Below are 20,496 nucleotides of genomic sequence, written 5' to 3'. Positions count from 1 at the left end.
AGAGTTTATTGAGGGAAAACACTTAGTTAATGATGAATATATTTTCCATAATCTAAAATGTTATCGTGCATTCATGTTGCATGACAGTTACAGTACAGCTTCAAATTTGTTAATTAATAGCTGCAATTGTAAGTATTTATAAACATATTAAACATATATTGATTGTATTTATTAAAAACATAATGTGTGTTTTGTATATTTTCTTTTCTTTGTTACCTTTCTTTGATGACCTTGCAAATGAGCGATTATTGTCCACTTATAAGTCCACTTCAACGGATATTGCATGCTATATTCAAATTTATCCCTCCTTTATTTTCTTTTGTTGTTATTATTATTATTATTATTATTATTAACTGCACATCCTGTTTGCTTTCAAAGCTTTTATAGTCGACCCGGCCCACTTCTATTGCTCAGCAAGCCTCCTTGTGATTGTAATTAGATTCAGATTCTCTGCGTCTAATAGGCTGAGGGCTGATGACTCACTCCTATGAGCTATTGGGAGGGAGTGCAGTGCCCTGACTGCGCTCTCAGGGAGGAAAATGAAAGCACAACCTGCCTAACGCTGAATTCTACACATACGTAATGACAGAAAAGAACACAAGAAGGTAAAACATACACAGAACCACAGGCACATTCCCTTTCTGAGACAAAAACATACTGCAACCAGCTACCACCAATTCAACAACATAAAGACGGGAAAACACCAACAAGCAAGAAAAAGGAAGAGAAAAAATCAAGGTAAGTATAAAAACCTATATACAGTACCTGATGATACATTACAAAAACAGTGTTTATAAGCCTATGATAGTATGCATGTATGAAAAAGGATTAACTTATATGTAATGAAAGGAGTATTAAAATAATACATTTTATATATGTATGTAATGCAATATATGTGATGGATTAAAAACAGGTATTTATTTTATATGATTGAGTGTGAAATGCTGCTGGTTGTCATAATAAATTCTGCAGATTTCTGTGATTTACTTATTTTGGGCGTGTTTGCAGAGCATATTGCGCAGTTATAAATGCTTTTAATGGAGAATATGTGTGTGTGTGTGTGTGTGTGTGTGAGAAAGAGAGGGGGGGGGGACACGATAGTGTGTGTTTAGATAGTTTAATAGTTTGGTTTAATGAAATTGTGCATTAAAATGGCTCAAATGCTGTTAATTTATATTGATATAAAGCAGTTTGTTTAGTTGGCATGTGTTACAACATGCGTTGTGTGCGGGAATATGTAATATGATGTATTGGAATGTGTACTTTCAAGTACAAATGTATTCTTTAGTGTGTGTGTACACATTTTACTTGCATGTGTATGTTACACACTTTGTGCAAATGGTGTGTAGGGTGCAAGTCTTTGCCTTTGAGTATTGAGATGTGTGTGCCAGGGGTTTGTGTATATATGGAGTGTTTGTGTGTATTCATGCCTGCACAGCTCAGTAATAGAGTGGGTGGCAAGTGAGAGATGGTTCAGCTTGTGCAAGAGCAGAATGTTAGTGTGAGTGTGTGTTTGTGTGAGAAGCACATAAGGGAGAGATGCTGTGAAAACGGCACACAGCGAGTGTTAAATGAGCTGATGTGAATTTAGCACGTTATCCTCCTCATATCCTCAGTATCTTTTGTCTAGAAAAGAAAGATCTTGTGTCTTCTGTTGTTATTACTTCTGCTTTACTTTAGACAGACATTTCTAGATTGGTTTAGGGGGTCAAACATTTGGGTGGAGAGCTATTGGATGAAATCATAAGTTCTTATGTAACTTTTCAGTTTGATGCATTCAATGTCATGTGTAAAATGCAGTTTCTAGTAACTGGGCATTTGACAATGTGCATGTACTTTATTCAATGTGCAAAATTAACAATTATTTGATAAGGTAACAAGTGAGTGAAAAACAATACTGTCCAAATCCTACCAAATCGGATTTAAAGTGCATGTTGTGGATAAGCAATGAGCCAACCCTTATTCCCAAATGAACATGTATAGCATCAATAACGAAGCCTATGTTTTCATCAAGGTTAAAAAATAATAATAAATTAGGGTAAATTCCAGAATTAGGGTGCTCTAATGAGCAGAGCCTTGATGTAGAAACGTTGGAGGGAGCGGGGCAATTGTGTCTCCTAATGTGGTCAAACATACAGTACTTGGTGAGAAGAACAATGAAGGACGGTGTCATCTCCTCTTTATTTTAACTTAGTGCAGTGTTGTCATGGTAACACTGTCTCCATCACCTTATTATTTTTTTATGACAGGAATGTCTTATTTATTGATTTTAATATATTCTATTCTCAATTTTGTTGACTTTGCTAGGGCCTCCGTATAGTTGCCTTAAGCTAACATATCTAATAAACACATTTCTTATTTGTAAACTAATATGGGGGGGTTACACTCCCTGTATATTTAAACCCTGTGTTTCCTGTGTTTTCATCCCAGTGGTGGGAGACAAAGATGAAGAGGAGGTGAAAAGAAAAATGAAGGGGTCTGCATATCTAATAAACACATTTCTTATTTGTAAACTAATATGGGGGGGTTACACTCCCTGTATATTTAAACCCTGTGTTTCCTGTGTTTTCATCCCAGTGGTGGGAGACAAAGATGAAGAGGAGGTGAAAGAAAAATGAAGGGGTCTGAGTCAAAGTCAAGTCAAGTCAAGTCAAGTCACCTTTATTTATATAGCGCTTTTAACAAAACAGATTGTGTAAAAGCAACTGAACAGTGTTATATAGAAAATATAGTGTGTAGTAATACAAAAGGACAACAGTAACACACAATTTAAGTTAAAGCTGCAGTCCGTAAGTTTTGCCTCTTTGTCGCCATCTCTGTTTGAAAACCTGGAATTGCAACTGTGCAGCTGTGTGCGGAATTATCTAGCTTGCGTGGGGTTGTGTGGCGGCACGGCTCCAGCGTGGATGAATCTAATGTTCTGAAGAGTATGTGTGGCTGTCAGTCACCGCACTGGTGTGGATATTTACTGTACTTCGCAATCACAGATTCTAGCCTACATCTTGGAATATATGACCCAAATAATAATTTTCACCGTATATTGCCATCTGAACAAGTAAGTAACAAGTCTGCCACGTTTGTTCTGACCAACTGAGGAAAAAAGCATTATCATAAATCGCACTACCAATGGTGATTAAATCTAAAGATCGGTTAGCTCATATCACATCAAACCGTTCAAATTATTATTATTGTTATACTTTATTCTCAAATGATTCATGTTAACAACATCAGCATTGGTGACTATGAGTATAGTGTGTATTTGCGTGTAGATTTCAGTTTCTGCAAAGTCTAATCTAATTATGCTCCCTTCGAACTGGTTTTCTTTAAAATACAAATCGTCTGTAATCCCAGGCTATCTGTAATCAGAAGCACAATTATAACTGTAATATAATTTAATTTCATTCACATGTATTTCATAAACACATAATCCTTTCTAGATTACAATGCGCCATCAAAATTATTTTTTGACATTTAATTATTCTAGCTGCTGTGAGAAAAGGCTATAAACGATGCTCCAGCTGCAGGATCCTCACATGCGATATAGCCTAGTAGCCGGGACAACTTCTTTAGGTTTACAGACGTGACGTAATGACGCAGCAGCATGCTCGAAAACCTACCCGTACCACTCAAACTAGAAAACATTATTATAAGCTAACCGTTGTGAATCGGGCTAAAGTAAGGTGATAGTTTTGAACATTGGCTGGTTATGTACTTGCTCAAATATTGATTTCGGATCCTTTTTAACCAAAAAAAAGTTACGGACTGCAGCTTTAAGTCAGCTCATCATTGATTCAGTGATGTCATCGTCAGGGTTGGGAGGGTTACTTTTAAAATGTATTCCGTTACAGTTACAAATTACTTCATTAAAAAAAAAGTATTCAGTAAAGTAATCCAAGTACCACAATATGAAAGTAATGTAATCAGATTAATTTTGGATTTCTTTAAATCACATATGTAAATAAAGTTAAAAAAGCAATATCAAAGTGCTTTTATTTAACTATGATTTTAAAATTAAAACTAATAAAAGCTATAGTAAAAACTATTTGAATATATTAAAATTCGTGTCTTGTTTTACCATCTAGATATTACAGCCTGTATATATGTATATAAAAGGCTAGGCAGACATCTAGTGGCTATACAGTTTAGGATTACAGTTTTATTTTTATTATTATTTTATTTCTTTATGGCTGGTTATGTACTTGCTCAAATATTGATTTCGGATCCTTTTTAACCAAAAAAAAGTTACGGACTGCAGCTTTAAGTCAGCTCATCATTGATTCAGTGATGTCATCGTCAGGGTTGGGAGGGTTACTTTTAAAATGTATTCCGTTACAGTTACAAATTACTTCATTAAAAAAAAAGTATTCAGTAAAGTAATCCAAGTACCACAATATGAAAGTAATGTAATCAGATTAATTTTGGATTTCTTTAAATCACATATGTAAATAAAGTAAAAAAAGCAATATCAAAGTGCTTTTATTTAACTATGATTTTAAAATTAAAACTAATAAAAGCTATAGTAAAAACTATTTGAATATATTAAAAATCGTGTCTTGTTTTACCATCTAGATATTACAGCCTGTATATATGTATATAAAAGGCTAGGCAGACATCTAGTGGCTATACAGTTTAGGATTACAGTTTTATTTTTATTATTATTTTATTTCTTTAACATGTACAAGTAAAAAATAAATATAGTTTATATACAACATTAAAGAAATTAGACCACATACATATTAGTCTATTTTAAAATAAGCCTACATGTCGAAGTGTATGTGAAATGCTGTGATCTTTCTTTATTTCATTGACTGGTGAGGGGACTCTTATGTTAATTTCTCAATTTTCCAGCTCATTTTCCACTAGAAAAATTACCCACAACTGCAGTCATGCACACCATGGAATTTTAAATCACTAACAGACACAACATTTTAGCTAACATGATTTCCATGCTAGTTGTACAGCAAATGTTCAAGTTGGTTGAGTAGCCTTTATTAAAGCAAGAGTCTTCATGCATCGCTTACGCTGTACAGCTATTTCATTTATCCTCTTTGAAAACAAAATAACTGTGAAATTTCCATTAAAATATATATATATATATATATATTAAGTTTAATTTAATTAAAACACGTTTGTGATATTGTAAAAAAATAACAATTGTAAAAAAATATCTCAAATAACAATCGCGATCAATAATTGTGAATATAGTTTTGAACACGGTAATCATGATTATCAGTTTAACAATTACTGGCAGCATGACTTCACTGTTTAAATGCTGAATTTCTACTTTTTTTTTTTTACCAGGGGACATAAAAAAAAGTGAAGGCTCACTTCAATGTCATCCAACCTGGAACTTGCATTCAGAACAACACGATAGGGAGCATAATTGGCAGGCAGTTTGACATGATGCCTAGCATGAAGAGACTGGTAATAAATGAAAGCTTGATTCAATTTATTTTCTGCCTCTAAAATCCTGCTTTACTGCACTGCGTAGCGCAGTTGTGTCTGTTAAGCTGGACTACTGTTTCAAAATCTCAAACATATATACATATAGGCTTTCTCTCTAAAAATTAGATTTCACAATACCTGAGCCTGTTTCTAAATAATACGCTTTAAATATTTGAGTTTTTTTAGTTTTTTTAGTTTTTAATTGACAAAATGATAATGAAGACCAGGCAAAAAAATTACCTTTTATACCAGAGGGTTGTTGAATGCTTGATTCTGATTGGTTGGCAGCAGGGGCGGATTTAGTGATTTGGGGGCCCCAGGCAAAATTTAGGCCTATTAAAAGTTTAACAAAAATGACATTCTTAGGGCCCAAATTCTGCGCTTTCCATTTTAATTTTTCTGTATTCCATTTGAATGGTTTAATCAAAAACATATCTAATTAATTGAATTCATGAAAACAACTTAATTTATTAATTTGTATACAATAATAGGGCCCTATGACATTGTAATTTTATTTACTTATTTTTTTGAAATTCTGTGTTGTGTATTTTCATGTTTCTGGTAATCAAATGAAGGCAAAAACATGAATCTATCTTTTATTCCAATGAAAATTAAACAAACCCTTTAATTTGTGTACATACAAAATGCTACACAACAGAAGTTTACTGTGTAACGAGCAATGTCACGGAATTCGTCAAATATTGAATGAATAAATCAAATGCAATTCAGCACACTTCAATCAAACCGCGATATGGACTAGTGTATGTGAATATTAAATGGCAAAAATATTATTTAGCTACTACAGACGACAACCGCGAGCGTTGCTCGTGCAATAGCAAACGAAACGTCACATTCCACGCTACACAGTAAATTCCGTTTTTATGAATAGATTCTGGGATTCCGTCCCCATTTTCTACATCCTCCTACTTTTGCTAAGAAGCACGTTCAACGCGGACGCACAGACGGTTGTCGTGGTAATGAACACCAGAGCAACCACTTGCGCGTCCGCACTGAACGCGCATCTCGCATATAAAAAGCATTTTAGGGGGCCCTTGGCTTTTGGGGGCCCAAGGCGGTCACCTACCTTTGCCTAATGTTTAAGTCCGCCTCTGGTTGGCAGACTACTACTTAAGTAATTGTCCTGTTTGTCGACCACATTACAGATCCAAACACATAGACCAAGCAAACAAATGACAAACATTTTGATAAAAATGACAAAGTTTCCATGCTGCCCAATACAGCTGAGATCACTCTCTCTCTATCTATCGGTCTGTCTCTATCTATCTATTTCTCTCTCTCTCAGTCTCTGATAGCATAGGAATGGTTCATACCTCCAGTGCTAGTTCTGTCTAGCAGCAAAGTTTACAGACAGAATATGTAAAATTACAGTAAATTAAAGTTTCACAAAATTACACATTTTACCATCACAATTAATTACTGTTAATAATTGTCTATTAAACAGAGAAACCTTGACGACAACTACATTTTAGGGTTATCTGTAAATTTAGAACTTTTATTAGTTATATTTTTATTAGTTACTGTATGAAGCTGCTCTGTCTATCTACAAAATTGGTCATGTACAATAACTAAAATAACAATATCTAACATAAAAATGCAATAAGTACACAAAATAAAAAAAAATGTGTACATTTATAGTATTTGGATAGTTGGACAGGGGAAAATAAAAATGAAACAGATACATCTGTAAAGTAATGAAAAATCTTTTTATTTTATTTTATGAATTGCACACAATGTTTTTGTTATTTATAATGGGAATACAAGCTTAGTATGTCAGAACAAGCATACACCTTTAAGTCACCTTTATTTCTATAGCACTTTATACAATACACAATATGTCAAAGCAGCTTTACGGTGTTAAACAGGAAAATAATGTGTCAATAATGCAAACAAAATTCAATTCTGCTGTTGAGCAGGTGTAAAAATAGGATTTTTTGATTGATTCAGTGATGTCATCATCCAACTCAGTTCAGTTCTCCTCAAATAGCATTTGTGGAATGAAGTTGACATTATTGCCAAACTTTGTGTCCCCAACTAAGCAAGCCAAAAGGCAGTGGCAAGGAACCCAAACTACATTGATGACATAAATGGAGAAAAAAAAACTTTGGGAGAAACCAGGCTCAGGCGGGAGACCAGCTCTCTAGAAACCAACATAGTGTGGTTTAATTCCAGACTGTGGAATTAAACCACAGGTCAGACTGTGGATTGACATCACTCAGAACATCCATCCAGTTCCTTCTGCTTGAAGAATGAATACATCACATGGTGAAAAAGTCGAAGCTGGTCAACGAGTCTGTGCAGAGGACTCGTCTTATTCTCATATTTTTTGCTGAGGATTTATGTCGATAGCCATCTAGTTTATGAGGTCTTTTTCAGGGGATCTGTCTCTAGTCGAGGCTCATCTAGTTGTCATGGTCTCCACTGACATTTGTGATCATCTCTAGGTGCTGATGCGCCAACTGGTCTGAATATGGTCTGGACCTGGGTGACCTAGGAATAAGAATGAAACAGACTAATATTAGCGTAGATGCCATTCTTCTTATGATGTAGCAAGTACATCGGGTGTTATGAGAAGTGTTCCTGGTTCCGGTTGACCTAATTAATGCAGCCTAAAAATCCTTTAACGAATCTGAATTATAGAAATGTAATAATGTGATAATCTAAAGGCCTTTGCACCCATTTTCTTTGACAGTAATTAATTCTGATTAGAGGAAACCAAACTCCCAAGTGTCTTATTTAAAATAAGACAACAATTATGCTTGTAGTGAAAAGGCTTCATAAACTGGCCACACTGGCTCCCAGTTGTGGTTAGTGATCAACCGATATTGTTTTTTTGACAGCCGATTCTGATATCTTGGAAAGCGGGGTGGCCAATTGCCGATATAAACCCAATATGATTTTATTTATTTTAATTAATATTTAAGAAATTTGAAATAATTTGAAAATGGATTAAAAAATGCATGGATTCAATAAATGTGTAAAAATGGATTAAATAAATGTGTAAAATAAACATACTTTAGATGACAAAGTATTTTTCACAAATAAATGAATATTTATGAAAAATATAATAAAAAATGAAGTAAACACTGTAATCAACAGGGCAGTCAGTAATCTGGGAAGTTTGTGTGTATTGGGAATCATATTTTAATATTTTCATATAAATAAAGCCAAGATAACACTCATTTTACAAGCAGCACTCACTGAAAATGACACGAATATGGTAATGGGTAAATGGATAAAGTGAATAATAAATTATAAATGATATAAGTGTGTATTTGCTGAATTCTGACGGCAAACGAGAAAGTATTATAATGTTTGCCTTTCTATTACTAAGAATATAAAAGCAATCATTATAAAACTTTTTATGTATAAATACCTTTTATGTTAAAATACCTTTGTTTAACAGTTCTATCTGATTATGAGACAGATTTCTGTCTGTATTAGACAGAACTGTTAAACGACGACAGCGAACAAATGTAAGTATTACAAACCAAAAACACGGTTCCCTGTGTTATAATCATATTTGTTGAGCTACTGTATAGTAAACGGTTGATTTGCTTAAGATGTAAAGACGCTAGACAGTTAAAACACGTTTTATTATGTATAGCGAACAGCGGAGCTCCAGTAAGCACACGTACATCTCCAAAGTAGATTTACATAAATAATATACTTTTTAAAGGGGTCCTATTATGCTTTTTCACTTTTTGAATTTTAGTCAGTGTGTAGTGTGTGTATGTTTGGGCATAAAAAAGATCTTCAAACTTCTTCAAACAAATCTCAAAGTCTACTCCAAAGGGAGATATTTCGTTAAAAAAAAAACCTTTTCAAGAACTACAACGAACGGCTCGTTTGGACTACAGTGTTTGTTTTCCAGGTTTTGTGATATCACAAAGCGGCCCATTAGAATGTCATTAAAATAATTCCCGCCTACCTTAATTCGAATGGTTCAGGGTTGGGGAGGGGCGAGGTCATGGTTAGAACACTTGGTTGAGTGCGTCAGACGAGACGACGACGACGAAGAAGTGCTGCTGTAGCCTCAAGTTATTACACGTGCATCTGAATAATTATGTATTGCAAATATGTATGTTACAATTATGAAAACAGTACAATACTGGACAATGATGTAATCTGCAGAATTTACACTTCAATTATGAGACTACAGTGTTTCCCATACATTGAGTGCGGATGTTTTTATATCACTGTATTTCTGAAGGAAACCGACTGTCTTCAGAAAATGGGATGTCATTTTCATTTAATCTTGCATGTAATGTCTGATAAGGGGCCGTTCACATATCGTGTCTTTTGCATGCTCAAGTTCGTTGTTTCAAATGTAGGCAGGTGCACTCATAATGGAAGCGCATTCATCCTTTCCCGTAACAACATTGAAAGCTCAGCCAAGATGAAGGAACAGCTGATCATAGCTGTACAGGGATAGCCATTTTTAAATAAATTTAGTAGCAGAGCTACTGCAAGCGATTTTTAGTGCTGGAAATCCGTTTATCCTTTGCTGAAACTTCCGCGTCTTCATGGAGAGTGCAGGTCTTGGTTGCTTAGCAACGGCAGATGCCTCCAGAGCGCAAGCACCCGAACGCTTTGGGGAAAAGCAGAAACGCGTTTCCACGCGTTTTAGGCGCGACATGTGAATGGCCCCCAAAGCAGTGTTTTTTTGAGCAGAGCGCTGCTTTGTGTACAGCCGCTACCGGGGAAACGTTGATCTCTACCACTCCAACAGCGCCTCCTGCTGGCAGAGAATGAGTTTGCATATATATGCCGCCTGGGAAACACTGGACTATGGTATAAATAAATTCAACTGTATAACAGTTTCACTGCAATTCATGTTATAATGTTAGAATTAAATAACAATGAAAACAATACATATGCACTTATCTGTACATAGTAAATGCAGTTATTTTTAAGCGGTTGTTGACATCCTATCTAAAACATGATTTAGCAAAAAAAAACTAAACAATAACGTTACCACTCTAATATGTCTTGCAATATCCGTGCATGCAAAGGTTCTGCGCGATCCTCTTGTTCAATATTCTCTGGGTCTGAATCTGGCTCAAATAGATATGGCAATATTGATGCCATCCTTAACTAAACTTGATGCTTTGGCAAGGGGCGGGGCAGCACTGAAACACCGTCTAAGCTGTTCGCCAATCACAATGCACTGGGACAGCTAACCAATCACATCACATTTCGTTTTTTGGAAGGCGGGTCTTCATCAAACCCGGAACTAATCGAGCCGTTTGTGCCAGACTGGGGAGAAAGGTATTGTAATAATGTAAATTATGTAAGAAATAATGCTTTTTTTGAACCACCAAGCATGAGATCATGTTCTAGTACACCCCCAAAACAAATTCAAGACATTGTAAAAGAGCATAATAGAACCCCTTTAAAGTCAATTACTAAATAGTCCCCCTGGAATTATAAGGTTCTACCAGATATTTTTGTCAAAATTTAGTTATTCACATATTCTTATTCTGTGACAACCTATTTACATTATGTGATAGATTTCTTAATGTTATGTACATTTTGGGACTTTTTATTTAAAAAACAAAAAGGTTCTATCTACACAGTCGAATGGAATGCGATAAATTTGAAGCTCAATATCTCAAAACTACTCGGAATGCAGATAGAACCATATAATTCCAAGGGGACGAAATGTCTATTTAAATAATGTCTACAGAAATAATACGAGGAAAATGCTTTAACAAATCAGAAGTCAACCCTGCTGAAAAAACAATAGAAACCATCACAGAAATTCTAATGGTTTCCACTACAAATACCATTACAAACATTACAAACCATCAATTTTAACCATTAAAAAAATGGTTTTCTGTAGTGTGTTTTGGGACATATTCCATTAGGATTTAGTGGTTTTAACAAGCTACCAATAGAAGGCGACCAATTACCATTAGAGACCCCACAGACACCATTACAGAGACGACAAAGAATTAACTTGACGGAGCTCAAACTCAAACCACACGGCAGCAACAAACAGGAAGTGACGTAGTACACCTAAGTAAGGCATTGTTTTGTATGTATGTAGAGTTTGTATATATGCTTTCTGTTGGGGGTTAATACTAAACACGTGTTGATTGTATGTTTGTTTTGGACTTGTTGATATGAGTGTGTGGCTCACAGTATGTCTTTAATACACACGGCTCACTGAAATGAATCAGTCTCTGTGGTCCCTCAATATTTATGTAGCATCAAAAAGTTAGGTGTTACATAAATGATGGCGGCCGAACAGGGACAGAAGAAAGAAAAGCTAGTGCTAACAAAGCGCTCTGATTGTTTTTGTTGTAGAATACGATAGGGGATATATTCACACGTTATAAAACTGAAAAAGGATGGTGTATAAAATTGATTTTAAGATAAAAAATTAGACGACAAAGAATTAACTTGACGGAGCTCAAACTCAAACCACACGGCAGCAACAAACAGGAAGTGACGTAGTACACCTAAGTAAGGCATTGTTTTGTATGTATGTAGAGTTTGTATATATGCTTTCTGTTGGGGGTTAATACTAAACACGTGTTGATTGTATGTTTGTTTTGGACTTGTTGATATGAGTGTGTGGCTCACAGTATGTCTTTAATACACACGGCTCACTGAAATGAATCAGTCTCTGTGGTCCCTCAATCTTTATGTAGCATCAAAAAGTTAGGTGTTACATAAATGATGGCGCCCGAACAGGGACAGAAGAAAGAAAATAACAATCTAACTGAATTTTGATGAGAGACACAAATTCTACTTTCTGTGAGTCATGCTGTTTTATTGATTGTGTTTATGTAGGGACATATTTTGAAAAAGCATAACATTACAGTCAACTTTAGGCTTTAAAGATAGTTATTTCCAAAGATTCATTAGTTACAAAATGGCCACCTTCCAGAAAGAGACAGAGGGTGAGGATTCTTTAATCCCAGACTACTCTTCAGAACCTTTCACTACTCATCGTGAGCCAATCTGAGACTTTATTCATTCTCTCAGTAGCTTGTATCTAGATAATGAAACTTAAAATGTGGAACAAGAGTGTGATTTCGACGACTCTTTGTTTCCTCCTCCAAACGAGGAAGATGAAAGCTTATTAACAATGATTATGGCTTCAAGAATACATAAAGTAGAATGTAGAGTCAAGGGGTTAGAAAATTAATCTGATGTTTGTTTTAAGGACATTCAACGCCAGTTGCAGGAACAAAGTAATAGGATGACTGCCAACGAATGTCAGCTGCAGCACATGGTAAAACAGCACCAAGATCATCACACAGAGATACAGCAGCTTGAGCACTCCTTGTCCACCAAGTTGAAGGATGAATGCAACCAAGTTAAAGACCCTTTGGAAAATAAGGTTCAGGAGTTGGGACGAGCAAATATGGATTGCCTGAAATGGAGAGAAGGCCAGCTGAGGTCAAAAAGAAGGGAAGAACGTGGTCACAATTTAAGTCTGCTTTTCTTCAATCCTTTTTGTCTGAGGATCACGAGGTTGAAGTGGAAAGAAGGATCAGAGAAAGGAAACAAACAGTTGACGAAAAGCATCAGGACGTTTACATATCAGTACCGAGCCTTATGTTTGAGGTTGAAGCCTTCCATGACAGAACGTGAGATCCTCCAAGCAACTCTCCGAAACTGCAATCCAAGAATTGCCAGTATTTTAAGAGGTACTGTAACTACTGTAGATGATGTGGTACGGGTAGGAACCCTTATGGAAAGAGATATCAGTGAAGAGTGAGCTTTCTGGAGGCAGAGGTACCAGGATCCAAACTCAAAACCTATTGAAACTGGAAAATTCACAAAAGGATGACAGCCCAATCCACACATAGCTGTTAGTTCAGAGAACAGTGGAGAGCCCTTAACGACATTAGCATTGCCCATAACCATCAAAGGCCGTCAATATCAAGCAATCCTGGATACTGGGAGCACTTATTCATTAGTGCAGGAGTCGTGCTGGCAACAGTTGAAGTCGAATCATGAAGCTTTGCAGTCAAGCAGAGGACAGTAATTTTCCCTTGCTAACGGGTATGTACAGTCAGCCTTGGGGAAGATAGTTTGGCGGGGTACTATTCATGGCCACAACTATCCTCTAAGAGCTTATGTGATGAGGGACTGCGACTTGGCCTTTTCAGTTGTATTAGGACTTGAGTTTCTAAGGACATCAGGAATCATCGTTGATTTTAGAAATTCCACATTCATTGCCTGACGAATGTGATGTAGTCCACTATTTCACGATTTCTTCACCTTCACCAACAGTCAGTTTGCACCTTGCAGTACCTTTAGTGCCAACAGCTTCTACGACTCTAACCACTATAAAGGAGTTAGTGGATCAAGCTGATGCTTCTAAAGCACAGAAACGGCAGTTAGAAGGATTGATGCTTGACTGGCCAACTGTATGCACTGACACTTTGGGACAAACCAACTTAATTCGCCATCGAATCAATACTATCGATGAGTTTCCTGTGCGTAGAAAAGCATATCCTGTTTCTGTCAACAGACAGAAGTTCATTGATGAGGAAATAGCAAGCATGCTGGACAAAAACATCATAAGACTTTGTTTCCCCTTGGGCAGCACCAGTCGTTTTAGTACCCAAGAAATGGCAGTACCCGCTTTTGTGTTGATTATTGAGCACTGAACTCCAAGACTCCTCTGGATGGATTTCCAATGCCACAGATTCAAGATATCCTAGAGTCCTTGTATGGAGCGACCATATTCAGCACATTAGACCTTAAGTCTGGTTACTGGCAGGTAGGAATGGATGAGGGCAGTATCCAAAAGACCGCCTTTGTCACCAAAAATGCCCAGTATGAATTTGTTCGTCTTCCCTTTGGCCTCAAAAACGCCGCTGCAACCTTTCAAAGGCTTAGGAACAACATTCTGAGAGACCTATGTAGGGAAGTTCAGCTTTGTGTACCTTGATGACATAGTGATCTATTCTGAAACGTTCCAAGACCACTTTCAACATCTCAAGCAACTCTTTGCAAACCTGGAAGTCTCAGGATTGACACTCAACCTCAAGAAATGTTCTATGCTGCAAAAAAAACATCACATATCTAGGACATGTTGTTTCTGAAGAACGGGTCCGTACCGAAGCTTCTAAAGTCAAGGCTGTTCAAGAGTTCCCCATACCCAAGAATCTCAAAGAGGTACAAAGGTTTTTAGGTCTTGCAAGTTGGTATCACCGTTTCATCTTCCACTTCTCCGAGCGAGCAGCCCCTTTATATGCACTAAAGGCTAAGAATGCAACTTGAAATTGGACAGTTGAATGTCAAAGTGCTTTTGATGATCTTAAGTACGCCCTACAACGAGCACCAGTTTTAATGCCTCCTGATTTCACCAAGGATTTCAGAGTACAAACGGATGCCAGTGATATAGAACATGTCATTGCCTACGCTTTGCAACTTCTGCATGGAGTAGAGAAGTCATACTCTACCGCAGAGAAGGAATGTCTTGCAGTAGTGTGGGCTGTGGAAAAGTGGAGGCAGTACTTGGAGGGAAGGAACTTTGAAGTACTCACAGACCATTCTGCACTGACTTCGGTATTTAATCACCCTAAACCATCATCACGCTTGACCAGGGGGGCTTTACGGCTGCAGGGTTTCAGCTTTGCGGTAAAGTACCAGAAGGGATCATGTAATGTGGTGCCTGATGCCCTATCTAGAGGAGTAACTGTGCAAGAGGTGGTAAGCCACATTGCCCTATGTCAACCTACAAAACCAGACCCTAATTTGCCTGTCAGTTGGGATGAAATTGAGAAAGCCCAGAAGCTTGATTCTTCTTTGCAGGCTCTATGGGAGTTAGCTAAACAACCTACCACAGATTCTAACCGCATCGCTTGCATCATACAGAATGACTACCTGTTTCGCAGTGTGCCTGACAAGCACCAAGGATACACTCATCAACTAGTCATACCTGCATCACTTAGGGAAACATTTTTGCATTTTGCTCATTCGAACCCACTGAGTGGACATTTGGGGAGAATGAAAACCTTAAGAAGACTACTTGACAATGTCTATTGGCCTGAGATTCGTAGAGACGTTTGGAGTTTTTGCACCCAGTGTAAGACGTGTCAAGCCTACAAACCAAGAATCTCAAAGGTATCTGGACTGCTGCAGTCAATCCCAGTAGTGGAGCCTGGCCATATGCTTGGAGTAGACCTGATGGGTCCTTTCCCAAGAAGTTCCAGATCCAATGAATTATTATTAGTCTATGTGGATTATTGCAGCAAGTGGGTAGAACTCTTTGCTCTACAGTCTGCAAAAACTCACCTAATAACCAACATTCTGACGAAAGAAATGTTCACTCGATGGGGAGCCCCAGCATACCTGGTCTCAGACCGCGGCCCTCAGTTCACTGCCCAGTTACTCAATGATACCTGCAAGCGATGGGGTGTAGTTCAAAAACTCAGTACAGCATATCATCCACAGACCAACTTAACTGCGAGGATCAACAGGACCTTAAAAACAATGATATCATCTTACGTTCGTGACAACCACCATGATTGCGACAAGTGGATACCAGAATTCCGGTATGCCATTAATTCAGTATGGCAAGAGAGTACTGGTCTCACTCCAGCTGAGATTGCATTAGGACGCAAGCTAAAGGGTCCACTTGAGCGATTGATCCACAAACCTCCCAATCCCGACCATGTGGCCTACAGCACTGTTGAAAGACAAAAAACTCTTCTTGACCAAGTGAGGGAGAAGACCAGGCAAGCCCAAGAGAGACAAGGGAGATACTACAATAAACGTAGGAAGCCTGAGTCCTTCGTGGAAGGAGATCTGGTTTGGATCCTCACTCACCCTCTATCTCGCGCTGCAGATTTTTTCATGGCCAAGTTAGCCCCAAGATGGCAAGGTCCTGCAAAAATTATGAAAAGGGTGAATGTCAATTACAAAGTGGTACTGCTTGACAACCCGAGTCAATGTGATACTTACCATGTTGAAAAGCTAAAGAAGTTTTATGGGACCATCTAACTCTTTGCTTTTAGGGGGAGGGGTGTGCAACATTTTTACTGTCACATTTGTTCCCAGTAGTTCTTTTTGCATGTTATAGCTATACCAGTCATTAGGGGGCGCTCTGTATTCTGAGTTGCTCATTTGCCTAAAAGGGGGTAAAGAAGTAGCATTAGGCAGGAAGTAGTGTGCTAAGCACATGGAATGTCTTCACCTTTCCTGTCCTTTTGTTGGTGTCCTGATTTGAGGAACAATTTGTTCTTGCTCTCAAATGTAAGTAAGGCATTGTTTTGTATGTATGTACAGTTTGTATATATGCTTTCTGTTAGGGGTTAATACTAAACACGTGTTGATTGTATGTTTGTTTAAATGCAGAGGGTTCTTGTATGAGAGAGGAAACCGCACAGATATAAACAGGACCTAGACAAAAAAGGGGCTAATTGTCTTCATCCAACCATCTACTCATCTTATTCTACGATCAACAAACGGATGAATTGTTTGCTGGTTCAGATTCTTCCTTCCTTCATTTAAGGACTGCTGGTCTCATATTTTCCACTTTAAAGACTGATTTCACTGTGACAAAATGCTACTTATAGTCATATATATGAACTGGTGGACTTAATTGATGTTTCCTCAACTCTGAAAGACTCTATATGCTAATGTTTGGACTTGTTGATATGAATGTGTGGCTCACAGTATGTCTTTAATACACACGGCTCACTGAAATGAATCGGTCTCTGTGGTCCCTCAATCTTTATGTAGCATCAAAAAGTTAGGTGTTACACAGTTACCATTAAAACCAATACAAGTCCCATTATAACCAGTAAAACCATTACAAATGTTGTGATGTTGTCTATTGTTTTTTTTTCAGCAGGAAAGGTAATTCAAAATGACTGAATGTATAACACAAGCAGACTATTAACTATAAATGTTCTGTCAAAAACAACACTTTCAGCCTGTCACCTTGATGCAAACATGAAATATGAGACATACAGTAGGCTAGTAGTTCTTCACAGGTTTTTTTTTTATTCGATCGCACTGCTTTTCCATTGTTTTTTGTGTAAACATGGATGCGTTTGACTGTTGCGCTTGTGTCTCTTGCAGTATCTCATGCATGAAACAGCATTCTAAAAACACGGCGCTCAATTTAAAAGAAGTTCACTCCAATCTTCTTATGTTTTTCCTGTTCCACTGCCCGCGTTGCATATTTGTCAACACAAAAGTGCATTCTGTGTGTGGCGCCTAGCGATATATTCTACTTGCGATCCTTCACTAAGCGCGTCACACATGAGCGATTAATCACGTGTGCCGACATGCAGTTGGATCGTTCTTTGCTGTTATCATTGGCATATTGCCAAAGTGTCTAATTCTAATGTTTGGTGATATTTCTATTCAAAATCACGATTCCTCGATTTCTAAAACATAAAATCGTGGCAAAACATTACATTTAAATTAATCGGAAAAATAGCCCAGCCCTACCAAGAACTAGCGAGAGCATCTAGAAAAAGATTAAAATACACTGAGGATGTGACTTTGGTCCAATTTTCTCTGCTGGTTTCATCAGTCAATCAGACATCAAATAATGTCATGAAGCTTCTGAACGTCAGGCTCCATTGACTGATGTTGTATGAACCGAAAACAGCAGGTACAAATACATGATTGTCAGAACAATGTTTGTTCATGTGTTGTTGGCTTGTATTTATTATCATGGCAACTTTTATTTATTCTCTTACTCATTTATTCATGTTTTCAGTAAATAAAATATAATTGTTTCATTAACTTGTGCATTAATTCATTACTTGACTGAATATTGAGATTTATTCATCTTGGCTGAATTTGTCTATTATGTATCCATGCATAGCTATGGCATATGACAAAACAAATTACATTTTGCTTGTTTTACTGAAAAAATAAAACAGAATATTTTAATATTATTAAAGATTTTAATACTATATATTAATATAATTATATTGTATTGTAATAATATAATATTGGTCAGCATTTATTATTATTGTGCATATGTGTTGAGGTGGGCTAACAATGCATTCTGGGGTAATCTTAATTTCTAAGTGGTAATACTTTTTACCAGTATAAAATCAACAGTCTTCTCCAAAGGCAAGATCTTTAAGTATAGCTGATCAACCTCTCCTTTGTGCAGACATTGCAAACACGGAGGAAAACATATTAGGTAGGGTTGTCGCATTGACAAGTCAAGTGATGCTATGAGGTTTTGGTGCACCTGTCACTTATATCTTTTTATTATTATTATTACTGCAGACCTTATAATTACATACAAGCTCAGGGAATGATTGGTTGTATCTTTAACAAAGAACAATCATAATGACAAAAAAACAGAAAACATAACTTTAATGGGTTTGCGTATATCATAGTATGAGATTATATACAGAAAAAAGGCTTAAATATCTTTGAATAATCATAATATTCATATAATCATAATGAATAAAAAAAGGAATTTGTTGTTGTTGTTATAAGCCTGAGGGATGAGAGTTAAATTCAACAAGAAAAATAGGGGGGAAAAGAGATTTAAGCCGGTTTTGCTTGTGGATGAAAATAAATTGCACATAAAATAAAGACCGTAATAACATATTCAAGAGATAACGATTTTGGGTTTTCGTATAAATATCTTTAAGGATTAAACTGTGGGTCATATTAGTACATTTAAAAATATAAAACTTAAATCAACCCAAAAAGTATTGGTTATGCTACAATCACAATAAAAGGGCAGCTGTTTCTTCAACAAAATGAGCAAATTTCATCAACAGCAGTATATTTACAGATAGATGAATTAAGCTTGTTACTCATATGTTTTGAAGTTGTTGCGCTTGTTATAACGTTGTAAATCACATGATAATGTCAACATGGCGGATGATGTCGGATCGCATTCGTACTTAATGAGCGCTAAAAGAGTACGTACTCTACAGCCAAATCTCGTTAAATAAGTACTTATTGAAATTAAGTACCTACTCATTAATCTCCCAAAAGACATCTCCACAACCGATCGTGCACTGCTGAGCCTGTAATTGTTGGTTTGTTGTTCAGGGGTCAGTCTGCCAGTGTCAGAAAAGGGCTTCATGAGCCAATTCTGCATGGGGTATGCCGGATCACCTATCAGGTAATGTCCAACAGCACAGCCACAGATGGTCACTTTGTTTTGCCCTAGTAATTCCCTGTCACTTAGGTCCTCCGACAAATGTGACTGTCGTAGCACTCTGGCGTCATGCACACTCCCTGGCTAGCCAACACAAACATCCCAGAAAAGACCGTTGCCATGCACAACTGCTTGCAGGACAATAGATTGCCAGCCTTTCCGACTGAAATAGTCTTGTGGGTAGTCCTCTGGTGCAATTATTGGAATATGGGTTCTATCAATTGCACCGACACACTGCTACTCTCCAACAATTATTAAAGAAAGTGGCCATTTCTAACAACTTGTCAGCATCAGGAAATCTCAGGTGGACAGGAAGCAGCGCCTTGCTGACTGTGTTGCAGAATTCTTGAAAACAGTTAAACACAGTGCTGAGGCCTATCCCAAAAAGTTAGCTGATGGTCCTGTATTCACCGACCATGGCCAGTTTCCAGATGGCAATTGCAACACACTTTCGGATTGGGACACACAAAGGGTAGTTCCTTCTCCCCATGACATGCTTGAGCCGACAGCAGATATTTCAAATGATTCAATTCAATTCAATTTTATTTATATAGTGCTTTTCACAAGGCAAATCGTTGCAAAGCAGCTTTGCAGAAAATGAAAGTTTCTACAATATATTTAGTAATAGCTTATCAGTGGTGACTATCTCAAGTTGATATACATATGGCAGAAATGTACAGTAAAAATCAAGCAGTTAGCTAATATCATGTAATCAAACAGACGGTAAACAGTATTAACAGCAATGATTATATGTTGCGATCAAACTTATAGCAAAATTTGCTAGTTTTGTATGTTGTCTGAGGGTTGGCATCATCTGAGGTCTTCTGAAGGGTTGGCATCATCTCTTCTCGGTGTAGCGTCTGGACCAATCAAACACACAATATATATTTTGTTAGCTATATTTAACAAAT

The 20,496-nt window shown here is 37.0% G+C and overlaps 1 protein-coding gene across 1 annotated transcript in view; it reads left to right on the top strand.

Moving 5' to 3' along the window:
- Nucleotides 1-546: 546 nt before the first annotated feature.
- LOC107548742 (prickle-like protein 2) overlaps nucleotides 547-20,496 on the top strand; it is a 94,983-nt gene continuing 75,033 nt past the window's right edge. Inside the window, exon 1 of the mRNA XM_016229544.1 lies at nucleotides 547-738. The gene's annotated coding sequence lies outside the window, so the exon portion shown is untranslated. The remainder of the gene's footprint in view (nucleotides 739-20,496) is intronic.

This window comes from Sinocyclocheilus grahami, unplaced genomic scaffold (genome assembly GCF_001515645.1).
Source record: "Sinocyclocheilus grahami isolate Dianchi unplaced genomic scaffold, SAMN03320097.WGS_v1.1 scaffold354.1, whole genome shotgun sequence".
NCBI lineage: Eukaryota > Metazoa > Chordata > Actinopteri > Cypriniformes > Cyprinidae > Sinocyclocheilus > Sinocyclocheilus grahami.
This window is presented reverse-complemented; position numbering and strand designations above follow the sequence as displayed.